Source organism: Micropterus salmoides, unplaced genomic scaffold, assembly GCF_014851395.1.
Source record: "Micropterus salmoides isolate LMB-PRFRI ecotype aquatic unplaced genomic scaffold, ASM1485139v1 Ms_hic_scaffold_13, whole genome shotgun sequence".
Taxonomy (NCBI): domain Eukaryota; kingdom Metazoa; phylum Chordata; class Actinopteri; order Centrarchiformes; family Centrarchidae; genus Micropterus; species Micropterus salmoides.
In genome coordinates, this window is record NW_024040374.1 from 24,459,346 (window position 1) to 24,485,289 (window position 25,944).

Sequence of the window (25,944 nt, forward strand, 5' to 3'; positions counted from 1 at the left end):
GCTGAGGATGGGAGTGATGTATACTTTAGTTAAGGGAGGAAGAATGGATTCTGCTATTAGGTGGAATGTGGTAACTGTGAGAGAGGAGAGGAGGGGGTAGAGGCAGAGCAAGAGAGGCAGGTGGGGAGGGGGGCTAGGTTGCTGACTCTGAGCTTTGCTGCGGTGAGCTTTGAGCTAGCGACTCTCTGAGCTCTCTGGCTGTGTGTGTCTGTAGGCTGCTGTGGTGCAGACTGTAGCTTAGCCACGTTAGCCTCCCTCCTCCACTTCCACAGCTCAGTCAGCTGGCTGCTCCAGTGTGCTTCAGCTGCAGTTTGGCTCTACTCTCTGTAAGTGTCTCTGTCTGCAGCTGAGGATTTCCTGCACAGGCAAGGATTCTCTCTCTCTCTCTCTCTCTCTCTCTCTCTCTCTCTCTCTCTCTGGCCAAAGCAGAGAGAAAGAGAGGGACTGATAGTAAGAGAAGAGGAACACAGGAGGAGAACTCCGACAGCGGGCCAGCAGTGACCTTCGTGGTGGGGTGGCAAAGCAGAGGAAGAGGATCGGGCACAGGATCCATCAGGTGTGTGTCAGCACTTAAAGGGATGAGTAAGAAAGAGTGTGAGAGTCTGCTGTGGGCTTGAATTTGTATTCAGAGGCTGTGCATGGCACAATAAGAAGGATTCTTATTATATGGAGTACAGAAATATGCTGTTGCAATGCATTTAAGTGTAAATATATCTCCCTCTGACATGTCATTTAATCCTGGAATTCAGTGCAGTGCTGACTTCAAATTGAGAAAAAGGTACCGAGCTGAAGAAAGAGTTGTAAGAGAAGAAGATAAGTATTAAGAGAGATTTTCTTCTATGACATGTTGTAGATCCATCCTCACAGAAGCCAGATATAGAGATGCTGATATGAAGACAGAGAAGAAGATATAAATGGAGAATACTGGAGATGGATGGAGCAGAAGAGAGAGGGAGATGTATGTTGTGCCAGCTAGAGCTCAGCGAGGATGACAGACGCGTTTGTGTGTGTGTTTTCTTACTGGCTTGGACTTGGCTAGCGAGGGAAACGTCTGTATCGGAGTATCAATCACTGTGGGCTGGGCGCTGCCTCAAGGCTGCAGGCTAGAGAAGCATGCTCTCACAGCTCTCTGGGAGTATCTGTGTGTGTCTTTTCGAGATGTAATTTGTCCTTCTGTGCGGTTACAGTATTAGTAGTATGCTTACTTATTGGCACTGATGGGCTGGAGAATAAAAGGAACATTTGTGTTAGAGGGAGCTGGTCCTCAGGTATAAATTGTATCATGTAGTTATTTGATCTACTGTACATCTACAACTGTATGCATTACAGGACCCAACACTGAAAGCCCTGCCTCACCACAACACTTGTCGCCAATTGAAAAGATACAAACCGTTATTGCAGAATATTTTCAATAGTTTAATGAAATCGGCAAGCGGATGTAGCGAGGAAGGGTTAGTCCAGTCTTACTTACAGATATGAGCCTTGAGCAAGACAATGAACCTCCTCATCTACAGGAGGTGCTCCTCGCTGCTAAACCTTCCTGCTAGAGATGCACTGATCGATTGGCCTGTGACCGGAATTGGCCGGTTTTCAGCTTGATCGGCTATAACTGGGCTGATCAGTCTCACATATCTGATTCCATGCCGTTAAAAAATGTATGCATGCTGCGTTGTATAAACAGTAACTGACCATTGTCACAGCCAGTCACACACAAATGAAGACACAAAGTTTGCAGTTTGAGATACATCAGGCCAAAATAAATTGTATTTCCCCACATAGGCTTTACTTGGGTAGATCACAAAGTAAAGCAACAAGTGATCAGTGAACACACCAGTGCCGGTGTCATTCAGTACCATGTTGATCTTGATCGTTTCGATAGACGACGTCATTAACAAGAAGCCTCCTCCAAGCTCAGCTGCTGAAAATCCAAAACACAAGTTTTTTGGGCTTTACTTAGACTTACCGAAAGGGGCGGGGCAAGTGTGTGTGCAGTAAGAGACAGAGGTGTAGGTGTGTGTGTGTCTGAAGGGAAAAGGAAGGTGAAAAGGTTAAAGTAGTTTGTGAGTGAATACAAATATAAGGTGGAGAACTAAGTAGAATTAAAAGGCTGAGATAAGAAATAACATACTAGAAATAGGGTAATGTATTCCTTCAAATAAAATTTACAGATATGCCCCCTGTTCTCCTTCTGTGGGAAACACTAAGCCGTGTTATACTGCAGTTTTTTTTCAGTTGGATTTTATTTGTACAAAATAGATGTCCAGTTGCCTAACCTGAGGTACTTTTTATTTTGAGAATGTCCGGCAACCTGGTGGGAGGAAGAATAGCCAATGCTTATACTGGTACTAATAGGGATCCTAATAGAGAAAGAAAGAAAAAAAATACCTCCATTAAAGAAAAGTTCCAAAAATGTTTGTGTATGAGAATTGGCCAGAGTCAGCAGGTCAGACTTAGGCCAAGAAAAATGCGGTCAGTGCGTCTTTACTTCCTGCTGTCACTTTTGTAGTACCCTCAAGCAAAGCACACATTAGTGTGCTTTGCTTGAGGGTACTTCAGCAGGTTGAACACTGTCCAGAATCTCCTCTGAAGGCCACTTAGAGTTTTGCTAATTTTCTAGAGGTTAAATTTGTCATTTTAGACATTAACTGGTCAGTTTAATGTGCTGGAATGTGTTTACCACTGACAGCTAGGTAGAGAGCAGGGGGATGTGGGAGGATGAATGGACAGGAAAATGGAAAAAGCAATTAAAATGTCTAAAGACAAAACCTGCAAGTCATTACATTGGCTCCAACCCAATCCAGCGCCTCAGTGAATGTTTGTGTCCACATGTTTATGCGCATGTGTTTGTACAACAGCCAGAGCCTGAGAGAGAAGCATAGAGTCAACTGTGTTTGTATGTGTGTGAGCAAAGTCAGGGTTTGACCTACAACGCCTTGAGGATGGTCTTCCTGTATCTGTTGGTCTCTGTCTTTTGGCTTCCTTTTTTACCATTGCGTCCTGTCTTTCTAGGTAACAATTAGACATTAGCCTACTGAGAATTAACTAATGCATTCTGGACCCTGCGTGACTCAGTAGCAGAAGCCCACACAGACACACACACACACACACACACACACACAGACACACACACACACACACACACACACACACACAGGCACACACAGGCACACACACAGGCACACACACACACACACACACACACACACACACACACACACACAGGCACACACACAGGCACACACACAGGCACACACACAGGCACACACACACAGGCACACATACACACAGTTGCTGCCTATTGGTAGTCTTGAGGTTGTAAAAATGTTGTTCTTGTGTCTGTATTGCTACAGTGCAGAATATGTGAATATTGGCAGTGATATAGAGTGCATATGAGCAGTAATATTACTTTGTTTGAAAATAGCAAAGGTCCACTGTATCATACTGGCAGTTGTAATATCACACTGTTTGCTGTACTGTATTTCCTACGTACAAGTGTGTCTGAATGTGTACACAGGTGCTGTGCAGCGCTCATAACTTTCCACCCTCCTTACAGCAGAACATCATCTGTTAAACCAAGAGGGGAAAAAATCCAATTACATTTTCCTTTAGAGCGTCTGCCAACAATGAGACAGACTTTTTATATCTTTGATTTTACAAATCTAGTTCAATCATCAAATGGGCCAAATGTACCTAAAATGGTATGCCTTTACTGTATTCATTTGATACATGCAGCATGGCTGTGGGTTTGAGAAAGTTGTGTGTGCATAAATGTGTGTGTATGTATGTTTCCAGCTAAGGATACGTGTGTTATCCATGTGGAGGAAAAAGCTTTCCCTTGATAGATCCTGACAGATAATTCCATTATCTATGTAGGTGTTTGCTATATAGCTTCTATGGATGGAGTTTGGTTTAAAGCACTGTATAGGTGTGTTTGTGTGTGTGTGTGTGTGTGTGTGTGTGTGTGTGTGTGTGTGTGAATGAGCAATATAAATGCACATATTTCTTTTACGTGGTGCACATATGTGTGTGTTTGTATAAGTGCAGGCTATATAAATGCACATATTTATTGTATATCTGCAGTATGTACCTTGTCCTTTTGTGTCTTACGTGTTAAGTACCCTTGGACATGGTAAATGATGGACGGAGGGAATGAAAGGAGGAGAGCGTCTCTTCCTCTCATCTCTCTCTCTGGTTTCTGCTTGGTGCTATCATGCCTGTAATGAAAGCTCATTTATCTCCATCTCAGCACAATCTCATCATTCACAATGGGATTGCAGCAGATCTGGAATGTGGATGGGTGTGTGTGTTGTTTAGGAAACGGTCATGTATGTATGTGTGTGTATGAGAAAGGATATTTGAGTGCAATCAGTGATGCAGAAACTGACCTGTTGATGCACCTGTTGAATAGAATGAGGGAAAATGGGTCATTCTTGATACACGAGGGCCATGTTTTGTTGTGTTTGGTGAGCACTGTGAGGGCAAACTGTCAGCGCAGAATTGGATCAATGAACATGGATTACATTCAGAGGTCAGGTTAGGTAAGCATCCATTTGAGCTTGGGGGGGGGGGGGGGCACCTCTTCACCCTCGAGCTGAGAGTGAATGAAGGGAAGAGGAGAGGGCAGATTGGGAGACAGACACAGAGAAACAGAGGGACGTGTGTAGAGAGATAAAGGCTGAGTAATATCATCACAGGCCCCATGTCCTCCAGGTCTGATTAAGAGCCTTGCTGAGCACTCCCAGACGCTGCGCTATGATAGGCCAAGGTCACGGCGAATCATGGTGCAGCACCGCAGATTGATGCTTAACTCCGTCAGGAAACGGCAGAATCTAATTTGGCCAATGGGCTTCCTCTACACTTCAGATGAAGAGGGCGATTTCCTACGCCCTGGGGCCCTCTGAGGAAGAGTGTGTGTGTGTGTGTGTGTGTGTGTGTAAATGTCTGCTGGCTTGCAGCCTGGTCGGATGAGTGTGCGTGCCGGTGTCTGGATTCATTCTGCATGCTCTGCTCTCTCACCATGTATAATTGTGAGTGTTGATCTTTGTGGGGGCCTTTCTCTTTGAATGTACTTTTGTGTGTGTGTGTGTGTATACCCCTCTCTCATCCAGTTTGTGTGGCACCAACACGCTTGTCAGCGTGTGGTTAAGGGATGTGTTGTAAGTGATTGGCAGGCTATGATATTAGTTTGGGAATAATAAGAGTGTAATAACTCGGTGGCGTTTGCCTCCAGAGAGGCCCTACTTACCTGACTCCCAGGTAATCACATTTACTCAACACAATCACTGTCTCGCAGTCGGACAGGGCCGTGCTCTTTTTCATTTCCTCTTATGAATGTCATGAGCTCTGGTATGTGTGAAGTGTTGTTTGGGTGTATGTGTGTGATGCTGTTGATGCTGTCTCACATCTTGGTTATGAGTGCTGACTACTGTTTTGTGTTTCGCTGCCCCTGTAAATGTCCATAGTAGTGAGGGTTTGCTGATGTCTGAGATGTGTAAGAAAAAGGCTGTTCTATGTCTGGACACATTGTAAGTAGCCATATTTAAAGAAAAGTTTGTGTCATCCACCATTTTTTCCCCTTTTTAATGCAAACAACACAACTAACGATAATTAAATGTATTATTTCTTGTAATAATTATGCATTCTCTATGTGTATATGTACATGTATGCTTTACAACCTTAACAGGTCTGTCTGTGCAGACCTCTCGGAGAAAAGAAGAAGAAATAATGGGTGCAGGAACAAAGTGCACAGTCACTGTTTTTTCCAGGCGGATTCAAGGGCCTGTTGTAAGTGAAATGCAATGCAGCAGAATCTCAAGCATCAATTATGGTGATGGAGTATGGCAGTGTTGGTTGTGTCGAAGACATATCTTCTTTGAGAGATGCAGTATCTACACTTTAGGCACACCTTTTTATTCTAACTCTTTTCTAACTGGATTTCATCAGTTCTGTCTGTGCTGACAATAAAAACAAAGGCACAACCACTGCCATGACTTCATAGAGATCCAGATCCATGACTGAGGATAGGTACTACCACCATGTCGGATGTGGTTCAAGTAAGTTGGATGAAGCAAAATCTTTGTTTGGTGGCATGTGACTATGTTATCCAAATGATTAATACAGTGCTCATCATGTTCTCATATTCTCATACATTCTATCAAGACAAGTTGATTAGAATAGCTGTGGATGTTGTTTATGCCACATACAAATGTTATTTAAAAAATGACCAGCAGTAAATCTTTGGCATTCTATATATCATTGTTTCCTACATTAATTTTAGCATGGGTTATGTTTTACTATACATCAGTATCAGCTAGAAGATAGGAGATTAAGGTAATGTGCAATTTAAAGTCCATATAAGTCAAAACCACAAGGCAAAGACAGTGAGAGGAGCTTGTAAGTGAGGACTTTAAACCTCCCGATAGAACACCCTTCAGTGTTGCAGCAGTGGAAAGAGAGGGAGGCAGCGGGTGAAGAGAGTGGACCAGGGTTAACAATATGGCTGAGCTGGCTGATCGATAATATACTCTCTGATCCATAACATATTAATAGGAGGGAATACATTATTACTGTTAAAGAGATGTCAGGTGGACAGGGCAGACACACACACACACACACACACACACACACACACACACACACACACATCTGAGTGCTGGGGAATTTTCATCTGAGCGAAGATGAGGGACACAACATTAAATTGGGCACAATGCCAAAGAATAACCCCCTCTCCTCTCCTCTCCTCTCCTCGTTCTTAACCTTGGGACACTCTGTAGGAGCTCTATCTCCTCCTGTCCTCCTCCTGCTCCCCCAGATGTACCTCCTCTGTCCATTTCATTTCCTGTCTTAATATCCTGATTGAAGTGGTCACCTTTCTCTTTTGTGGTTAATGAGCAGCAGGTGTCTGAGTGCAGCTCATTCGACCGCGGCTGGGACCCAGGGACCAACTCACAGTAGAGCTGCTTCTTTATCAGCCTAGAAAAGCGGAAGAGCCTGCAGTCCACCCTCTTAAAGCATTTTAATGGTCTTTCATTATTGCTGATAGTGAAGAGTGGGAGAGAGGGAGACACACGGGGCAGTGTTAGATGTGACAATATTGTTGCATTTTCTTAACTGTGCTTGCAGTGGCTGAACTCTGTTTATAATTGTCGAATCACAAAAATGTTATACAGATACAGGTAAATACAGAAATATTTTAAATATTAATCCAGTATACTGCATATCCTTTGTGCTGACAGCACCGTGTGAGTTGTCCATTATATAATGATGGAATATAATGATGTGTCTCCCAAATCCTTTCTTTCACTCACCCTCAGTCAGCTCTCTGCGTTAATGCTTAAGCCATGATACTGACACGAATGACCTTTCAAACTATTGTTACATCGATTTCAGATTGTTTCCGTAATGTCAAGTTGCAACACATACTCCCTCCCGACTCTTCACACATTGACGCTTGTTCAAGGCCCTTTGGCGTCACTTGTGAATGCCCAGGGTACCCCTTTAGCGTCATTTTAAGATGTTTAAGGCTCCACGGTCAAGTTAGTAACTCTTAGCAACAACAAATATACAACGTCCAGTAAAGTTAGCAACAATAAATATGCAACATTCGGTTAGACTTTCAAAATAAAACGCTAGCATTTCAAAACATCGCCATTTTGAAACGGCACGTTATTAAAGTTGTGAAACATTGCAATTTGGTTAGGTTTAGGCACAAAAGCTACTTGGTTAAGGTTAGAAAAAGATCATGGTTTCATCATGGTAAAATAACTACGTACCTCAGTTAACACGCAAGTTAACTTACGTCACTTAAGCAATTTACATAACTCACGTAACTTAAATAAAAATATTTCATGTTCTTCTTGTTTCACACGGGATACGAACCCCGGTCCCCTGGTTCAAAGTCTGGGTTCTGGCTCTCCATCTACCCCAACCACCTCCTTAAACAGTCTTTTCTGTCAAATATCATTTACCTGCCTTTAACGTTGAAATCTGACGCTACAGGGCTTACCCCACTGGGTTGAACTATGAAAGGGATTCCCAGTGCGTTACAAACTCACGCCGATGGGTCTTGACCATACGTCCATATGTGACGAGTTGGGGAGTGAGAACGGGTTGGTAATGTATACAGTACATTTTTACACACCCTTGATTTATTGATTTCAGTTATACTTAAGCCACTGTGAAACAATTCACATTAACAATCTACAATATTTTATATCTGTGTGTGTCTGTGGGCCTGGATGTGTTGTTGGTGTGTGTGTGCACTGTAGGAAAAAGGGTAAAGAGGGTAGCAAACCAGTTATCAGTGTCCTCACCCTCAAAACCCAGTGATGTGCCCTTGAGAAAGTCATTTAACCCCGGCCATGCTCTGGTAAACAGCAGAGGACTGACTGTACATACAGAGCACATCAACATCTGTGTGTAGAGCAGAACATTAGATATACAGCACCCAAAAAGCACAGTAGTACATAATGAATCAGGACATTACTGAAAAGGTATGTTTAGGTAGTGTATGTCAGTAGGGAACAAATAGTCAAGTAAATGAGAAATGAAAGTATGAGGCTACCTATGAGCTTGCCAAGCTTTCCAGACTCTCACACCTCTGATTCGATTGACTGACTGGTGCAATGTTATTTTTGTTGTCAGGGGGGAGCTGGGTAGGTGCTAATGGATGGCTGCCATTTCTGAGATACAAGAATACTAAATAAACACATACATAGTGGGTCAGTGAAGCTTCCAACCTACAATGTTACCGTCCTGGTGGAATTTAGAAGTTTGGACTCCATCTTTATGTTTAAAGCTAAACATAGTGCTGGTTTATCACCATCACATGGCCCCCTGGTTTTATGTTTGTAGAAAGTGAGCAAGGGCTAGAGAAATGGGCACTGTGTTCTGTGTCCAGCTCCAACTTTATGTATTTATCTCTAAGCCACAGCTGAGCTTAAACTGGGAAGAGGAAAAAAAAAAGTTGGACAGTCGGACAGAGACGTGGGTGAGAGGGAGCACACACACAGCACTGATGCCAAGAGCCTGGCTCAGGGTTTGTAACTCTGACAAGCAGTAGGTCCATATGCAATGGCGCATCGTACACAGTGGGAGAACAAGGTGTGTGTATGTGTAGTAGTGCTTTTCACTGCTCTTTCTCACACAGTTTCACTGCTGATGTCAGAAAAGCAGAGTGATGCAGTTTCCCTCTTTTTTTTGAGTCCCCCTCTCTCCTCTTCTTTTCCCTCTCTCCTCCTCTCTCCCACCTTCCCCCACCCCCACCCTCCCACCCCTCTCTCTCTGCGGTGTGAGTGAGGCAAGGCCAGATGAGTTGCTATGTCAGAGGGAATGCAGCAGTGAGGGAGTTGAAGCTTTATTTCTCAGTGAAAGGTGTATTTTTTTTCTTGACACCAGGCATGGCTGCATCAGGGTCTCATTGACTCCCCCCCCCCCCCCCCACACACACAATTTCTTCCTTTTTCCTTACATTTCTCCAGTCTCTCTCTCTCTCTCTCTCTCTCTCTCTCTCTCTCCTCCTCCTATCTGGAGCTGTACAGAGGACAGATTGAGGGTATTATTTTTCTCCGACTGAGTTTTTCTGCCATGCAGTGATACTGAAGGTCCCATTCTGCTCCTGTGTCCAAGATAAATCAAAAACATTTTTCTACAGCTGCAATCAATGCCCTAGCCCTTTTTCAACAGCTCTGCCTTTTCCTCTCTCTCTTAGACAGACAGACAGACACACACACACACACACACACACACACACACACACACACACACACACACACACACACACACACACACTCTCTTTCTCTTGTCTGGTTCTTCCTGAGGCAATGGTTCTCTCTTGAACACTGACATCAGATAGCCTCCCTCCAGCAGTCCACTCCTCTGGGAGGGATTTGCATATAATTTGCATATAATTACAGATTTAATAGAGCAAACTGTGCTCCATCCTGAGTGAAAATGACAAGGGGGGGAGAGGAAAGGTGAAGATAGCTGGGGAGACTCAGTCTACCGGTGAATGTGTGTGCCTCCAAGCAGCTGTTAATGTATATCTCCAGCTCCCACCCAGCTATGCAGCTCTGCAATTAACCATATTTTTGAAAATGAAGATAATAATGTCATACCCTTTTTAGAGAGTGGAAGTGAAAGTGGAACATGGTTCTGTTTCATAAGCAAGAATTCAAAATCACGTTGACATTTGTCTTAACACAAATTACAAGAAAGCCAGATCTACAACATAGCTTTGCTCAACAGTGTTATGTTACCTCCATTTGTCCAGACAGGGACCCTAACAAAATAGGATATGTCTTTATTTAATACATTTTTTTAGCAGCCTTTAACAAAACACCATTTATGCTTGAAATTACCTAGTTTGTCTGACAAAAGTTTTTATACCTGTGCACAATGAAGAGTAAAAAGCTGATCATCAAAAAGAGGGGCAAGACGCATTAATCGTGGATAAAGGTGCACATTTTTGGATAGTCACTCCTAGAAGGCATTCAGTGTTGCACTTGGTTATACACTCAAAGTGAAAAAATATATAAGAATGAAAAAAGGCCAGTCGCAGTATCTGTTGTCTGCTTGTTTGTTTCGAAAAGTTACAGAAGTTGTTGAACGCAGCATCACACCAGGTTGACGGACTGAGACCAGTCAAGTGGTGAACTAAGAGAAGGGACGAGGAAGTTCGAACAGCACAGAAATTTTTTAAACAGCAGAAATTACAATGAAAAAGTCTGCTCGGTCACACATTTTGGGCCACGGACGTCGGTGGATGACAACACTTACATTGTGTGGACCCTCATTGACACTGTGTAAAGTATGAATTCGACTTAAGGAAGAAACTGTTACATTTCACAGACACTGCTACGCTAACAAATGAATTATCCATCCATTGTCAACCGCTTATCCTGCGTACAAGGTCGCGGGGGGGGCTGTAGCCAATCCCAGCCGACATCAGGCGAAAGGCGGGGTACACCCTGGACAGGTCACCAATCCATCGCAGGGCCACACATAGACCAACAACCACTCACGCTCACACTCACACCTAAGGACAATTTAGATCACCAATGATCAGAAACCGGAGAGAATCCACGCAGACACTGGGAGAACATGCAAACTCCACACTAACCACTGCACCACCGTGCCGCCAACAAATTAATTATATTTAATTTTATTAATCAATCAAATTCTAATGTACAGAACATAGATCGCAAACCCCAGGAACCCCATGATCGCAAACCCCAGGAACAGGAAAACCAATGAAAAAAAATCCTTAATGAGAGGTTGCATTGAATTACAGAAGCCAGTGGAAAAGCAGCTAGATGTGATGTAACATCTGGACTTTCTATTGATCTCTGAGAGCATGAATTTGCTACGCAGAAGCATGAACCGAAGGTTCACTCAACAAATGTCAGCGGTCAAACAGCAGCAGAAGGACTGTTTAAGGCGGTAATTGTAGTTCTTAGTATTTTGTACATCTTCTCATATCGCACATGTAACAGCCAAACAAGAACACTCTTTTGCATACAGTTAATAGGGCAGAAAATATGATTTGTTTATGTAAATTCATATCAGTCAGCGTGTGACAATCGCGTGATAAACCCTGGCGTATCACACAGCCGTTTTTTTAATTACCTTATTGTGCTGTCTCTCCTCAGCAGAAAACTCCTGGAAGGAAGAGGCTTTTTCAATTAGGACTTCTCCCCCATCTGAGCTCCACTCTCTGCCACATGCTTTGTTATTCTGTGTGTGTGTGTGAATTATTTGGTAACCTTTCTAATTTCACACTTGTTAAGTTTCCATGTAAAAGGCAACATTTTAGAAAGAAGCCCCGGGGGGGGGGGTTGCATGTCATTAGTGACTGTGTGCGAGAGTGTGTGTGTGTGTGTGTTTGTGTGGATGTCAGGGGGTTGATAGTACACGTATTAGTAATATGAAATCAGGAGCAGGTTCAAGTCTCTCAAGGGCCTTTTTCCACATGGGCTTGGACACACACATACATTTCCTGCGACCAAATGAGGTGATCAGCCATTTGCCGTTGTTTGTGTTCTCAGGCCTCCCCAGGCACACTGTGCTGTGTGTTTCTGTGACGGCGATTATGCTTTCTTTGTGTTTGTTTCTCTGCCTCTCTTTCTTCCTCTTCCTAATTTATGTGTTGTTGTTGGAGCTGGTGCTGATAGGCCCAGAGATGGCATTTAGCTAAAGAGCAGAGAGGCTGTTAGCTTCTCCATTCATCTAATCAATCTCACTAATGAAACCGCTGTCCTCTCCACAGCCTCTTTCTTCTCTCTCTTCTCTCATCCTTCTCTCTCTTCTCCCTTCCTGCCCTCTACCCTCTCATCATTTGCTCTTCTTGTGCAAATATTCTTTTACTTTCTTGTGACACACTGCTACCCATTCTCATTTGGTTTCCTTCTGTCCTTCCATCCTCCCTTCCTTCGTGCAGCTGTCCTAGATTCACCACTGGTAGGTTTGTTCCCAGCGAGACTGCTTTTTCTGGTGTTTGCTTCCTCCATTTCAGTTAAACCCATGTCTCCTCCCCTCCCCCAGCAGAATAGATTGTGGATTGACCCAGTTAGGGTGAGAATGGGTATTGTACTGGGAGTGTATATGTGCCAAGGTGTGTATGTATTGTGTATTGTGCGTGAATATGTGTGTCTATGTGATGCACTGTAAGGCACATATTTTGTCCGCTGAAAAGTCTGTATCTATACATAATAATCACACACAAACATAAGCACACATGCCATTGTCAGATGTACACTCAACTTTATATTCCCAAATTACAACCACTGGCCTCTCCAGAGACCTTCCCTCAAAAAATAAATTCATGTAGAATGTGCTTTTTATCTGAGTATAAACTTGTAAGTGTGAGTGTCTGAGAGCAGGAGAGATGGAGACACAAACTGTCAATGTTGCACAGATATGGACAGAGATGCACTGATGGAGGGAGGATAGGTGATGTGGTAAGGTGGGTAAGCTGAAACAATTAGTTGATGAATCAATTGGTCAATCAACCAAACATTGATGGACAACAGACTTTCTAGGAAATTGCCATATTTGCTGCTTCCAGACTTCTAGCGGTCATATTTGATAGTATACTGAATATCTTTTGCAATTGTACAATGTACGATAATGAAGGACACTGTAAATTACAGACTGGCGTCACAACAGACAGGAACGAAAAAATCACATCTGGGAGGGATGAGATCTGCAGAGCATGGTTGTAATAACATGTCTTTATGATTAAAAGACATAAAAGCCCATCAAAACGTTATTCTGTGTAAACTAACGTTAACACCACAACACAAATTGTAGTGGCTTTTCCTCTGCCAAACCCATTATATTTTATATCAGGACACCTTATGCGGCATTCAGACCAACCGCGAATTTTCGCCTCATGACGAGTGAGTACATTCGCTGCAAGTGTTCACAAACAACGCGAGCCGGCGATTTTAACACGATAATGTGACTAAACACAACTCGACATTACTATAGCTGTATGAATCCAAAGTAAACATTTTGCTGTGATTAAATAGCAATAAATGGATTAAACTGATGCCGAAATAACTACAACATGATGCAGATTTGTTAAACATATGAATTGATGCTTTGTCAGGTCTGTCAGCAAGACAGCAGGACAACAACTTCTAAAATGTTTGTTTTCTGAATGGAGTTTGGATCGACCAGGGCTATGCTATGCTAACTTGGGCACAGTAAAGTACAATGATAGCTGGAATAAAGTTACAGACACATGTTTTCTGAATTCACCAGATAGTACAACCTCCTTGCTTTCTTTTCTCCAAATAATGTCGAGTTTTGTCCAGTTTTTATATAAATATGAAGTCGTAGTCCGTCAGAGCTAACGACGCTAACAACAACACTGGAACTGGATGTGCTGTTGAGCTAGCTAGCTGTTGAGAAGCTCCAGTGAGGATAAATCAACGTTGAAATAACAATTAATAATTAACTCCGAGCTCCTCCCGCGAGTAAACGGCATAGTTGTCAGAGCAGAATCCGACCAACTACGGGTGTTTATTTGTCTAATGGTTGCAGCGCTGCTCCCTGCTCCTCTCTCCCAAGTTTAGCAGCTCTCCGCCGACCAGCAGATTTTCAATCCCCTGCTCTGCCTGGCCCACTCCACACAACACTCTGAAGCCTCTGTGACGTACGGACAATCTCAACACTGATAGGCTATCGCGACTCAGCGTTATGCTACTTCTTTGCTTGAGTTGAAAATATTCAACTCACGCAAATTCCTTTGCGTCGCCAGCCCAGCCCCCCTTTTCGTCGCTTTGCGCCGCCTGACAGGAAATCGCGGCTCTATGCGTCTTTGCTTTGACTTTGTATGTAAACTCACCGCCCTGAACGCTCGCTTTGCTTTTGGTCTGAAAGCACCATTAGAGTATATAATCTATGGCAAGTTAATTTACTGCAGAAAAAAGAGAAACTGGGTCCAACTCATCATACATTTTTAAAGGTTTGGTGGAACCTTTTCCTCATTGTTAGAAAAATGTCATTACGGAGCATTAACTTGTGTTTTATATTGCACACTGCTTTAGTATTGGGGTTAAAATGTCAAAGGGATTTATCAGATTTAGTTAAATTAGTATTTTCCTTGGCCATGGAGTAATGGAGCAATTATACTGTTCATCTCAATGTTATGTGGTCCCATTTTGGCTGTTGTATTTGTAGTTTAAAATCATATTCACTTTATATTGTTGTATATTGGACAGAATACTGTCAAAGACCTTGTCTTTTCTCCGCTTCCCGTGGAATTAAGCCCTCGACTTCCCAGCAGAAAGAAGCAGATAGAGACTCTCGATACATAAGGTTGTGAATCTACAGACAAAATGTGTTTAAGGACATCTGCCAAGGGTGAGAGTATGTAAAAGTACACCCTGGTCAGCAGAACCAGCCTCAGCCCTGACTAGATCTGTAAATTACTCAACCTCTGTCTAAACACCACCTATTTCCAATACAACGAAGGATTCTACAGACAACTCAACAGCTCACCAGTGTTACCTATTGTGGCTAACATCTACATGGAAGAAATGGAGGGTAAAGCCCTTAACTCCTTCAGAGGAACAGCACAGAGCCACTGGTACAGATATATCGATGACATTTGGGTCAAAATTAAAACCCAAGAAGTGCAAGCCTTCACAGAACACATCAACTCTGTGGACAGTAACATCAAGTTCTCACGAGAAGATGTCCACAACAACAGTTTGGCTTTCTTGGACTGTGCTGTATACATTGAAGAGGACAGGAGCCTGCAAATTGGGGTTTACTGGAAACCCACACGTGGATCAATACTTACTTTTTGATGCCCACCACCCACTGGAACACAAGCTAGGGGTCATCAGAACCCTGCACCACAGAGTGGACAACATACCAACAAGCGCCTAAGCCAGAGAGAAGGAACAGAACCACCTGAAGAGGGCACTTACAGCCTGTGGATACCCTAAATGGACCTTTGTGAAAACAGCCACAAAATCCAGGAAGAAGACCACCACTACAGGTGATGAGGAGGTCAAATGCAACAACATTGTGATTCCATATATGTCTGGAGTATCAGAGAAACTCATAAGGATTTTCAACAAACACAACATCCCTGTGTTTTTTAAACCCAAGAACATGCTAAGACAGATAGATGCCTGTACACCCCAAAGACCGCACACCAAAAAACAATCTAGTATATGCGATCCAGTGCAGTGAGGAATGCACAGACCTGTATATTGGGGAAACTAAACACCACAACACAAACGCATGGCTCAACACAGAAGTGCTAACTCCTCAGGTCAAGACAGGTCAAGAGTTTATTTACATCTGAGGGATAAAGGACACTCATTTGAGGATCACCAGGTGCACATTTTAGACAGAGAAGATGGATGGTTTGAAAGAGGTGTCAGAGAAGCCGTCGTTGAACAGAGGAGGGGGTCTACACTACCACTTATCCCCCACTTACTATGCTGTCCTTTCATCACTTCCCAGGAAACTAAACAAGCATTTCCTCTTGGCCTCAGGTGAAGATGCCTTGGTCATGGGTGGCTCTAACGACCATGACGACTGTCGTTACCACAGCCAGGAGCACTAACGAACCAGCAGTATCGATGATCCTAGCTAATAATCCCAGAGGTTATATAGTTGAGTTTCCCTACCAGTCGGTCAGAACTGAAGAAGTCTCTTGGATGAGGGATGAAACGTCTTCTAGTGTCTTCTACCAAGTCCAGTTGCCCTTGACCTCAACCTTTGTTGGATAACTATGATCTGGATGACTGAGAACCTTCACGGACATATGTAAAAGTACCTTCATCTGAACATCATTCAGTATCTCATAGCCTAACACGCTAACAAGAATATTGCAATAACCTCTGAAAGACAACTCATTCTTTGTGAATTCATCTTTAGTGCCACTGCAGCTGTGGTTAATCTTTTACTCCTCCTTTCCATTCATCACCAGTTTGGATTTCTAAGTGCTCCAAACACCTCCAAGGTAGTGTACAGAGATGTGAAATAAAAAGGAGAAAGTGAGTAAAACTGTTTAAAGTGACAGCGAGAGAGATTGCCCTTGGTGGAGGGCTGGGCGATATATAGAATATATTCAAATATCAGTTAATGTGTGATTTGGAATTAACAATCTCACCTTAGATAAATCAGCCAACACCATACTCATCCTTCTCGATTTAACTGCTGCCTTTGATAACATCTCTTACAACATCTTCCTGGACCGTCTAGCATCCATTGGTATCATCAACAAATCCCTGAACTGGTTCACATCATACCTGTCTGGCCGCACTCACTTTGTACAAATTAAAAATGTTCAATCACAACCCTCCCCAGTCACCAGTGGTGTTCCCCAGGGATCAGTCCTGGGTCCCCTCCTTTTTATAATTTTTTTACTTCCCCTTGGTTCTATTCTCAGGAAATATAATATCCAATTTTACAGCTACGCGGATGACACCCAGCTCTACTTCTCCACCAAACCTACATCTATGATCCCTCTGTCTTCTCTAACTGACTGCTTAGATGAAGTTAAAACCTGGTTCACTCAAAACTTCCTCAAACTTAACAGTGATAAAACTGAAATTCTCCTGGTTGGCTCCAAATCCACCCTAGCAAAATGTCCAAATTTCGCTCTCCTCATTGACAGTTCCACTGTCCCCTCCTCCCCCCACGTCAAGTGTCTTGGTGTCATCCTCGACAGCACACTTTCTTTTGAAAAACACATCAATAATCTTACCTGGTCTGCTTATTTCTACTTACGCACCATCAGTCTCCTTCGTCCGTCACTTACACATCATAACACTGCTACTCTCATCCACGCTCTTGTCACTTCCCGTATTGATTACTGTATCTCCCTTTCTCTGGTCTATCTCACAAGTTCATTCATAAACTCCAACTGGTCCAAAACTCTGCTGACCGTACTATCACCAGAGCCCCAGTCTCTGAACACATTGCTCCACTTCTAAAACAACTGCACTGGCTTCCTGTTAAACACTGTATTGATTTTAAAGTTCTTCTTCTCACCTTCAAAACACTCCATAATCTTACTCCTCCTTATCTCTCTGAACTCCTTCAGCCCTACACCCCATCCCGAACTCTCCGATCCTCTTCTTCCTCACTACTTTCCATTCCTTCTGTCCCCATTCCATCTACAATGGGGTTCAGTGACTTCAGCTATTGTGCACCTCACCTTTGGAACGCCCTCCCTCTATTCATCCGTACAACAGACTCCCTATCCTCCTTTAAGACTTTGCTCAAAACCCACTTATTTCGAAAGGCCTACCCCACATAATTCCATCTTCCACCAGCTTCATGATGAATTGCTTTTTAAAATTGTTTTACTCTATTCTATTTTATCTTAATCTTTAAATTGTGTCATGTTTTGATTTTCTTTATTGTATTGCCTTCTTGAAATGTGTTTTAACTGTTTTAATCTGTAAGGTGTTCTTCATTGCTATGAAGGGCGCCCACAAGTAAAATGTATTATTATTATTATTATTATTATTATTATTATTATATAGCAGATGACCAGTTTGTCATATTCAAGTTTTCAGTGTTTTCCGCTGTTCGCCGCTGAGTTACGTTACCTTAGTCATCCATACAGTGTGTAGATAAGTTAAGGTTGCCGAATAATAGTTACTGAAAGCTATGTGGTGTGCTTGCTAGCACAGAAAGTAAATAAAAATCCCTGTTTCTTTAACGTTACTACGGCCTTTTCTACTCTTCACAGCAGAGTTGGTCCAGACGGTAAAAAGCTAGCTAGATAGCAGCTACGAATCATTGTGATTTAATTTTGGTGAACACAACACACAGCCTTTCAGTAGCTATTATACTGCAACCTGTGCTTATATACACACTTTATGGCTGAGTAAGGTAACGTGACTGCACATTACACACCGGGAAAGACCCAATTATATTATTTATAGCCATATCAACCAGCCCGACCTTCGGGCCCCTCTATCTCTGCACCATTTCTTTCTGAAATCTGTTTCATGTGTCTGTGTCCAACGACATACGTGTGTGTACATGTATGTCACACTGTATACTGTGTGTGTTTGTATGTAGCCTTGGGGTGTGATGTGTGCTGGACAGATACCCTACAGAGAGCCTTTGTGGAGAAGTCTTCCCTGCAGCAAGGTCGCTCCTATCCCCCCTTTCCCTTGCTCCTCTCTTCCCTCAGTCAGTGTATCTCTGTCTACATCTGTGCAACATTCATAGTTTTCATGTCTCTGTCTCTCTCTATCTCTCACACTTATACATTTATACCCAGACAAAAGGCACAAAGGCGGGTCTCTGGTGAGGCTTGTGGCTGTAACTTCGGAATATAAAGTTGAGCGTTTATCTGACATGGCGTGTGCGCTTTGGTGTGTGCTTGAATGTGTGAGGCTGTGACTTTGTGGGGGTCTGCTGGGTAGCGGCACTGTTTATAATGTATAGATACGCTGACTTTTGTCAGAGGACAAAACATGTTCCTTAGAGTGCATTGCATAGACACACATATTCATGCACAAACACACAAGCTTATACATTTAAAAGCTGAGAAATCATTCACCGTGTTGTATATGTTGTCCTTACATACTGTATACAGGAGCCTATAAACACACAAAACATTATTCATTTTCAATAGTACATTCTCAGAGGGACATTCTGTCCTTGTAATGCTTTGATGTACACCCAAGTGTGGCACTTTTAGTTGTGTGTGTGTGTGTGTGTGTGTGTGTGTGTGTGTGTGTGTGTAAACTGCAGGACAGTGATACTATAATTCCCCTGCTCTCCCACTGTGAACAGAGGAACCGCATTGCCACAATTTTACCTTTGAGTCTTTAATACACACACATAGTATTCTCACTCACACACACACACACACACACACACACACACACACACACACACACGCTTATACATACAGTCCTCAGTTGGATGCACATCAATCATAGCTCCAGCCTCACCTGTCATTGTCTTTGTTGTTGCTTATACAAACATCCTTTTCCTGGTCCACCGAGTAAGGACCCCAATCAGGATTTACATTCCCAGCATAACACCTTTTTGCTCTCACACACACTCCCTCCCACTGGGTAGGACAAAAAACACAACAGCACCCTTTCAGTGAAAAGCATAGAGGACAGTTTACTCTTGGAATTATAGTAAATCAAATTAAAAAAAAGTGAAATAGAATTTGGGTTCTTTGTGGAGAAGTTAAGTTGATTTGTGATTATGATAAAAGAGAAAAATAATGGATGGTAAAGATATAGAGAGCAAGAACGTGAAATTGGGACAGTCAAGTCAGAAGGAGGCACAGGTGAGGCGTGTGTGTGTGTGTGATGAGCCTGCATAAACATGCATAGTGCTGAATGCTGATCAGGAACAATAAAACCTCCATTAAAGATTTATTCTGGAGAGACAGAATAAGGGAGGGCCAGATGATAGAGAGAGGGAGACAGGAGGTGGAGGGAGGTAGAAGGGAATGGGAGGGGGAGAGAGAGGACTCAGGTTTGTGTCACAGAGTGGATTATACCAAAGACACCTCTTTCCACCCATCACTGCGAGACACACACACAAACACACACACACATGCTTGTGCTCAGACTCCCGTGTGCATTTTAATAGCCCTGTCACCTCCAGCTATAATACCAGACAATGGCTCTGAGCAGACACTCGTCTTCAGAAGTGTCTTGCGTGCTTCCTGACAGGCTCAAGCGAGAGCTAACTGGCTAGCTCACCACAATTATAGATCTCATCTGTGTAGTCAGAGCTACGGCAAACCTTAGCACAACAAGCCTGAGGCCTACTCTGTCAAAATGTCACCTGGAGAGGGCTGTGCTCCAGGCGAGACACCCGTGGGGAAATGGAATCTAATTCCCCCCCCCCCACCCCCCCCACCCACCTCCAATGTGTGCTGTCAGCTTTATCTCAGAGCTCCAAACCCATACCCCCCTCTTCTACAAGACCCCGTTTTCATCCCATTTGAGATGATTGAGATTCAGAGTTGATGCTGATGACATTTGAGCAGGTACTTTACTGTTCCCCTCGCTAGACTAGTGACTGACTACTGACTGGGTGAAATGCTAAATGTATGGAGAGAAAGAGGAGGGGGTGGTAGTTACGGTAAGTCGGACATGGAAAATGGGACTCTGTGGAGAAGACGTAAAGAAAGGAGGAGACAAAGAAGGACTGGGGTGGCTAAGGTTAGAGAGCTGAAAGAAAACCACAACCTATATTACAGATATGGGGGGGAGAAGGAGGATGCAGATGGAGAGTGATGAGGGGAGTAGAGGAGTGGAGGAGTGGAGGAGACAGGGAGATGGTGGGGAGGAGGAGAAGGAGGATGTGGGAGAAATGAGGGGGAAAAAATTGCACACAACGGGCAGCTGGAACAGTGGAGGGCAGGGTGTCTCAGGAGTGGGACATTGACCCTTAAATTAACTTGCTCTGCAACAGAATCAATCGAAAGATCCTCGTGTAGGCTGCCAGGATTAATGCATCTGTGTGTGTGTGTGTGTGTGTGTGTGTGTGTGTGTGCCACCGTGCGTGGGAATATGATTATCAGTGTGTGTGAGAACACTATGACGAGGAAAATTATGTTTGATTACTAAAGACCCCAGTGAGGGTTTGCAATATCAGCCTCTGTGCTCCTTTGGTATTTTCCTAAGCCTTGATGGTGGTGTGTTTTTCTGATAGCCCTGTCTTGTTCATTTTCCATTGGACTTGTTAAACAGGAAGCTCTGCATAGTGGATAGAAAGTTTGAACCGGTGTCTGTGATTGCGAGAGGACTTTTACACCACAAAGCTGCCTCACTCCACAGAAGTGCAGATGAGTTGAGACAAATTCAGTCAATGAATGATAGTAATTGACTTAATTCACAGTGGACAATGTTTACAAATTGCTTTGTCAGACACAGTGAAAGCATGCTGCTCAGTGGATACAGAGTGGTTGATAAAAGGCTTTAAAACAGCAAATCAACCAAAGACAATGAATGAAGATAAAATCAAGTTATACAGTATCAATAATAAAGTAGAATTAAAGCCCCCTCCAGCCAGATTGACCGGCTGGGGTGTTCACTAACGATATGCTGTGTTAACATCACTACACTACAAGTTTAGTACACTTTACTGCTGGCAGGATTATTACTTACCCATGATAGAAACTAATGTGCACGTATCAGCTGTTATCAATCATACAGTCGATGGACCTGTCACGCACTGCACACGATAACTCCCACTACGTTTTATGGTGCGCTTACTGTACCACCGGGATGTGGGGGGTGCCTTCGCCGATGCATTGGTAAAACAGACTGTATATAAGACGGTGGCAGGTGAAAGTGCAACGTGTTTTCTGTCATCTGTCATCTAACACCGCACGCACAGATGCCATAATGAAAATGAACAGCACACTAAACCAAGAGGAGGATACTAAAAAATAAAATGAAGACCCTCTGTTAGCTAACTTTCTGCAATAACTATGTTAGCTAACTACACCTGGCTAACTACAACTTAGTTAACTTAGCTAACGTTAAGTAAACTAGAAAGACAAGCCAACAATCAGACACAGAGAGACCTACTGTAAGTTCTAAGTAAATTACATGATAAATTGGTTAGCTAGCTCACAGCGATGTTTATCAGTTTGATGCTCTGACTTAACGAGGCGTGGCGGCGTGACAGTTTTTTGACGGCGCATGAAGGTGCGCCTACGCAAGCTTGGAGAATGACATACGTCACCACCCCGTTTTAATAACTAAGCAACTTTTACAACTTTGAGCACAAAATTAAGCTAATTGTCAAAAAATATTTGGTGAACTATGTGGGTAATCAACATTTTAAGGAAATGACTCAGAAAAATATGAAATATCATAGAAATGTCAAAATACACTGGAGGGGGGCTTTAAAGGCAACACATCACACTGCCGCTGGTCTATAAACACAAGTTTTGAGAAGTGATTTAAAAGATGGTCCTGATTCTGCTGTCTGTCCTCAGTGTTGTGATTCTACTTCTTACTTCCTGATACTTCCTCTGTCTTGCTGCCTGCCTTCTTCTCTCTGGTATAATCTTTGTGTTGGCACGTTTGTTTCTCCTTGAGCATTTGGATCCATGTTTGCAGGTTATTAACAGTTTGATCCCCATCTATTAGATCTGAAGTGGAGCCAGTGCCTGTTGTCCAGCTCCACACTGAGCTTGTCTATGCTGGCCAACACCCCCCCCCCCCCCACACACACACACACAATTATCCATGGCAGAGGGTCAGAGGTTTGCCTGTGAATGCGTTTGTCATGGATGGACTGATGTCCTTACGGTGCTATAGGGAGCAGGGCCATTATCGCCCTTTGTGTCTGTGTGTGTCTGTGTGTGTGTGTGTGTGTGTGTGTGTGTGTGCATAAAAATTTGGACCCACGCTAATTGCTCACCTTTTGCTCCTCCCCTCCCTGCTTGTTGTCTGTCAATTGTTGTGTCTGCCTTTCCCTTTTCCCCCACACATACCTCCATCTGTTTCTGTCTCCAGCCCCCCTTATGTTTATATGTACTAGCACCAGAATTAACTACTTTATGTGAATGAGTGATTTTAATAAAAGGTTGGTCGGCTCAATATATATAAAAATGTAAGAATGTACATTTTTCTGAAAACATGACATTGAGTCAACCTTTTTAAACTACACTGCTCAAAAAATAAAGGGAACACTAAAATAACACATCCTAGATCTGAGTGAATGAAATAATCTCATTAAATACTCCTTTCTTTACATAATTGAATGTGCTGACAACAAAATCATACAAAAATTATCAATGGAAATCAATTTGATCAACCCATGGAGGTCTGGATTTGGAGTCACACTCAAAATCAAAGTGGAAAACCACACTACAGGCCGATCCAACTTTGATGTAATGTCCTTAAAACTAGTCAAAATGAGGCTCAGTAGTGTGTGTGGCATCCACGTTCCTGTATGACCTCCTACAACGCCTGGGCATGCACCTGATGAGGTGGCGGATGGTCTCCTGAGTGATCTCCTCCCAGACCCGGACTAAAGCATCCGCCAACTCCTGGACAGTCTGTGGTGCAACGTGGCGTTGGTGGATGGAGCGAGACATGATGTCCCAGATGTGCTCAATTGGATTCAGGTCTGGGGAACGGGCGGGCCAGTCCATTGCATCAATGCCTTCCTCTTGCAGGAACTGCTGACACACTCCAGCCACATGAGGTCTAGCATTGTGTTGCATTAGGAGGAACCCAGGGCCAACTGCACCAGCATATGGTCTCACAAGGGGTCTGAGGATCTCATCTCGGTACCTAGTGGCAGTCAGGCTACCTCTGGTGAGCACATGGAGGGCTGTGCGGCCCCCCAAAGAAATGCCACCCCACACCATTACTGACCCACTGCCAAACCGGTCATGCTGGAGGATGTTGCGGGCAGCAGAACGTTCTCCACGGCGTCTCCAGACTCTGTCACGTCTGTCACATGTGCTCATTGTGAACCTGCTGTCATCTGTGAAGAGCACAGGGCGCCAGTGGCGAATTTGCCAATCTTGGTGTTCTCTGGCAAATGCCAAACATCCTGCACGGTGTTGGGCTGTAAGCACAACCCCCACCTGTGGACGTCGGGCCCTCATACCACCCTCATGGAGTCTGTTTCTGACCATTTGAGCAGACACATGCACATTTGTGGCCTGCTGGAGGTCATTTTGCAGGGCTCTGGCAGTGCTCCTCCTGCTCCTCCTTGCACAAAGGCGGAGGTAGTGGTCCTGCTGCTGGGTTGTTGCCCTCCTACAGCCTCCTCCACGTCTCCTGATGTACTGGCCTGTCTCCTGGTAGCGCCTCCATGCTCTGGACACTACGCTGACAGACACAGCAAACCTTCTTGCCACAGCTCACATTGATGTGCCATCCTGGATGAGCTGCACTACCTGAGCCACTTGTGTGGGTTGTAGACTCCGTCTCATGCTACCACTAGAGTGAAAGCACCGCCAGCATTCAAAAGTGACCAAAACATCAGCCAGGAAGCATAGGAACTGAGAAGTGGTCTGTGGTCACCACCTGCAGAACCACTCCTTTATTGGGGGTGTCTTGCTAATTGCCTATTCCTTTTGCACAACAGCATGTGAAATTGATTGTCAATCAGTGTTGCTTCCTAAGTGGACAGTTTGATTTCATAGGAGTGTGAATGATCTGGTGTTCCCTTCATTTTTTTGAGCAGTGTATTTTGGGTTAGGAAGCTTATTTGTGCCATTCCTGGTCATTTTTTTCTTTACTAACCTCCTAGCTCATCATATTCTCATTCTTTGGAAGCAAATAAATTAATCTCTGGTAACATTGTGTATCGCATCTCCCACGCTAAACCTCCAGTCTTGATTGTATATCCTTAAAGTAAATGATCTAGTAGATACAAACGAATAAAATGGTGCATATTCCCAGCCTTCCCATAGTTTTTTTTAAAGCAAGTTATTGTTTCTTTGCACTTGGGCACCTGGCCCAAAAAAAGCACTATACCATGCACTTTAATTATATTCCTGTTCAGGTAGATCTGTTTGTACTTCTCAACCCGTCACCAGCCACAAACCGAGGTAAAGTTGGATCAGAGACTTTGAGGACAGGAGCTACTTGGGAAACAGTGCACTGAGATCACCCCGAGGCTGGAGCTGTCCGTGCTGCTACATCTCATAGGCTGTGCATGTACTTGTGTTTGATGCGGCTGCATTATACTGAAAACTTTAGGTTACTTGCTGGTGTTGAATACATATTCACAGATGTCCTGATGCTGCTGTGTTTTCATGTTTTCTGTCCTGCAGCTCTTTCGCTGTGTATCTTCACAGAGTGACTTTGAACTGCTTCCTCCTGTTGTGTACTCCTACTGGCAGACCTTAGGTCAGGCCTGCTGTCTGGTTCAGATTGGAGGCAGCTTTAGCTTTCACTCTGTTTTGCAGCTCTGTCCTGCAGTGTCCTTTGTCACTGGTCTGCAGTGCATGTCTACTGTAGTATTCCAGTCTATCTGCCTGTCCTCTGGTTCATACTGTCTCCTTCCCACACACACTCTGAATGCCCTCCTCATCCTCCAGCCGTTCTCTCTCTGTCTCCTCTTTGTCTTCTCCCACTCCTCTCTGTCTGTCCTACTGTAAGCGTCTAAGATGAGGACATTAGACTGTCCCCTACCTCCTTGCTTTCTCCTCCCTCTTTCCTTCTGCAGATGAATATGATGCCTTGACTGCAGCGTGCCAGTAGCGGTCTGTGTGAACTGTACAAGCTTAAGACTTATTGTATGTGAGGGTCTTATCTTAGTTATTAGTTTATCTCCATGACTATCTGGGCTTCATAGCTCTACTGCCTCTCTATCACCCCTCTGCATATTAATCCATCTGCTCCCTGTTCACCAGCTCTATCTGACAAAAGCTCATAGATAGTCTAAAGGCCATAGATAAGGCTGACATGCTCTCGTCTCCCTTCACACTAATTGAATTGACATGAA

The 25,944-nt window shown here is 43.7% G+C and overlaps 1 protein-coding gene across 1 annotated transcript in view; it reads left to right on the forward strand.

Annotated features, from left to right (window-relative positions):
* The first annotated feature begins 285 nt into the window (after window positions 1–285).
* Window positions 286–25,944, forward strand: part of dab1a (DAB adaptor protein 1a) — a 202,849-nt gene continuing 177,190 nt past the window's right edge. Inside the window, exon 1 of the mRNA XM_038716428.1 lies at window positions 286–556. The gene's annotated coding sequence lies outside the window, so the exon portion shown is untranslated. The remainder of the gene's footprint in view (window positions 557–25,944) is intronic.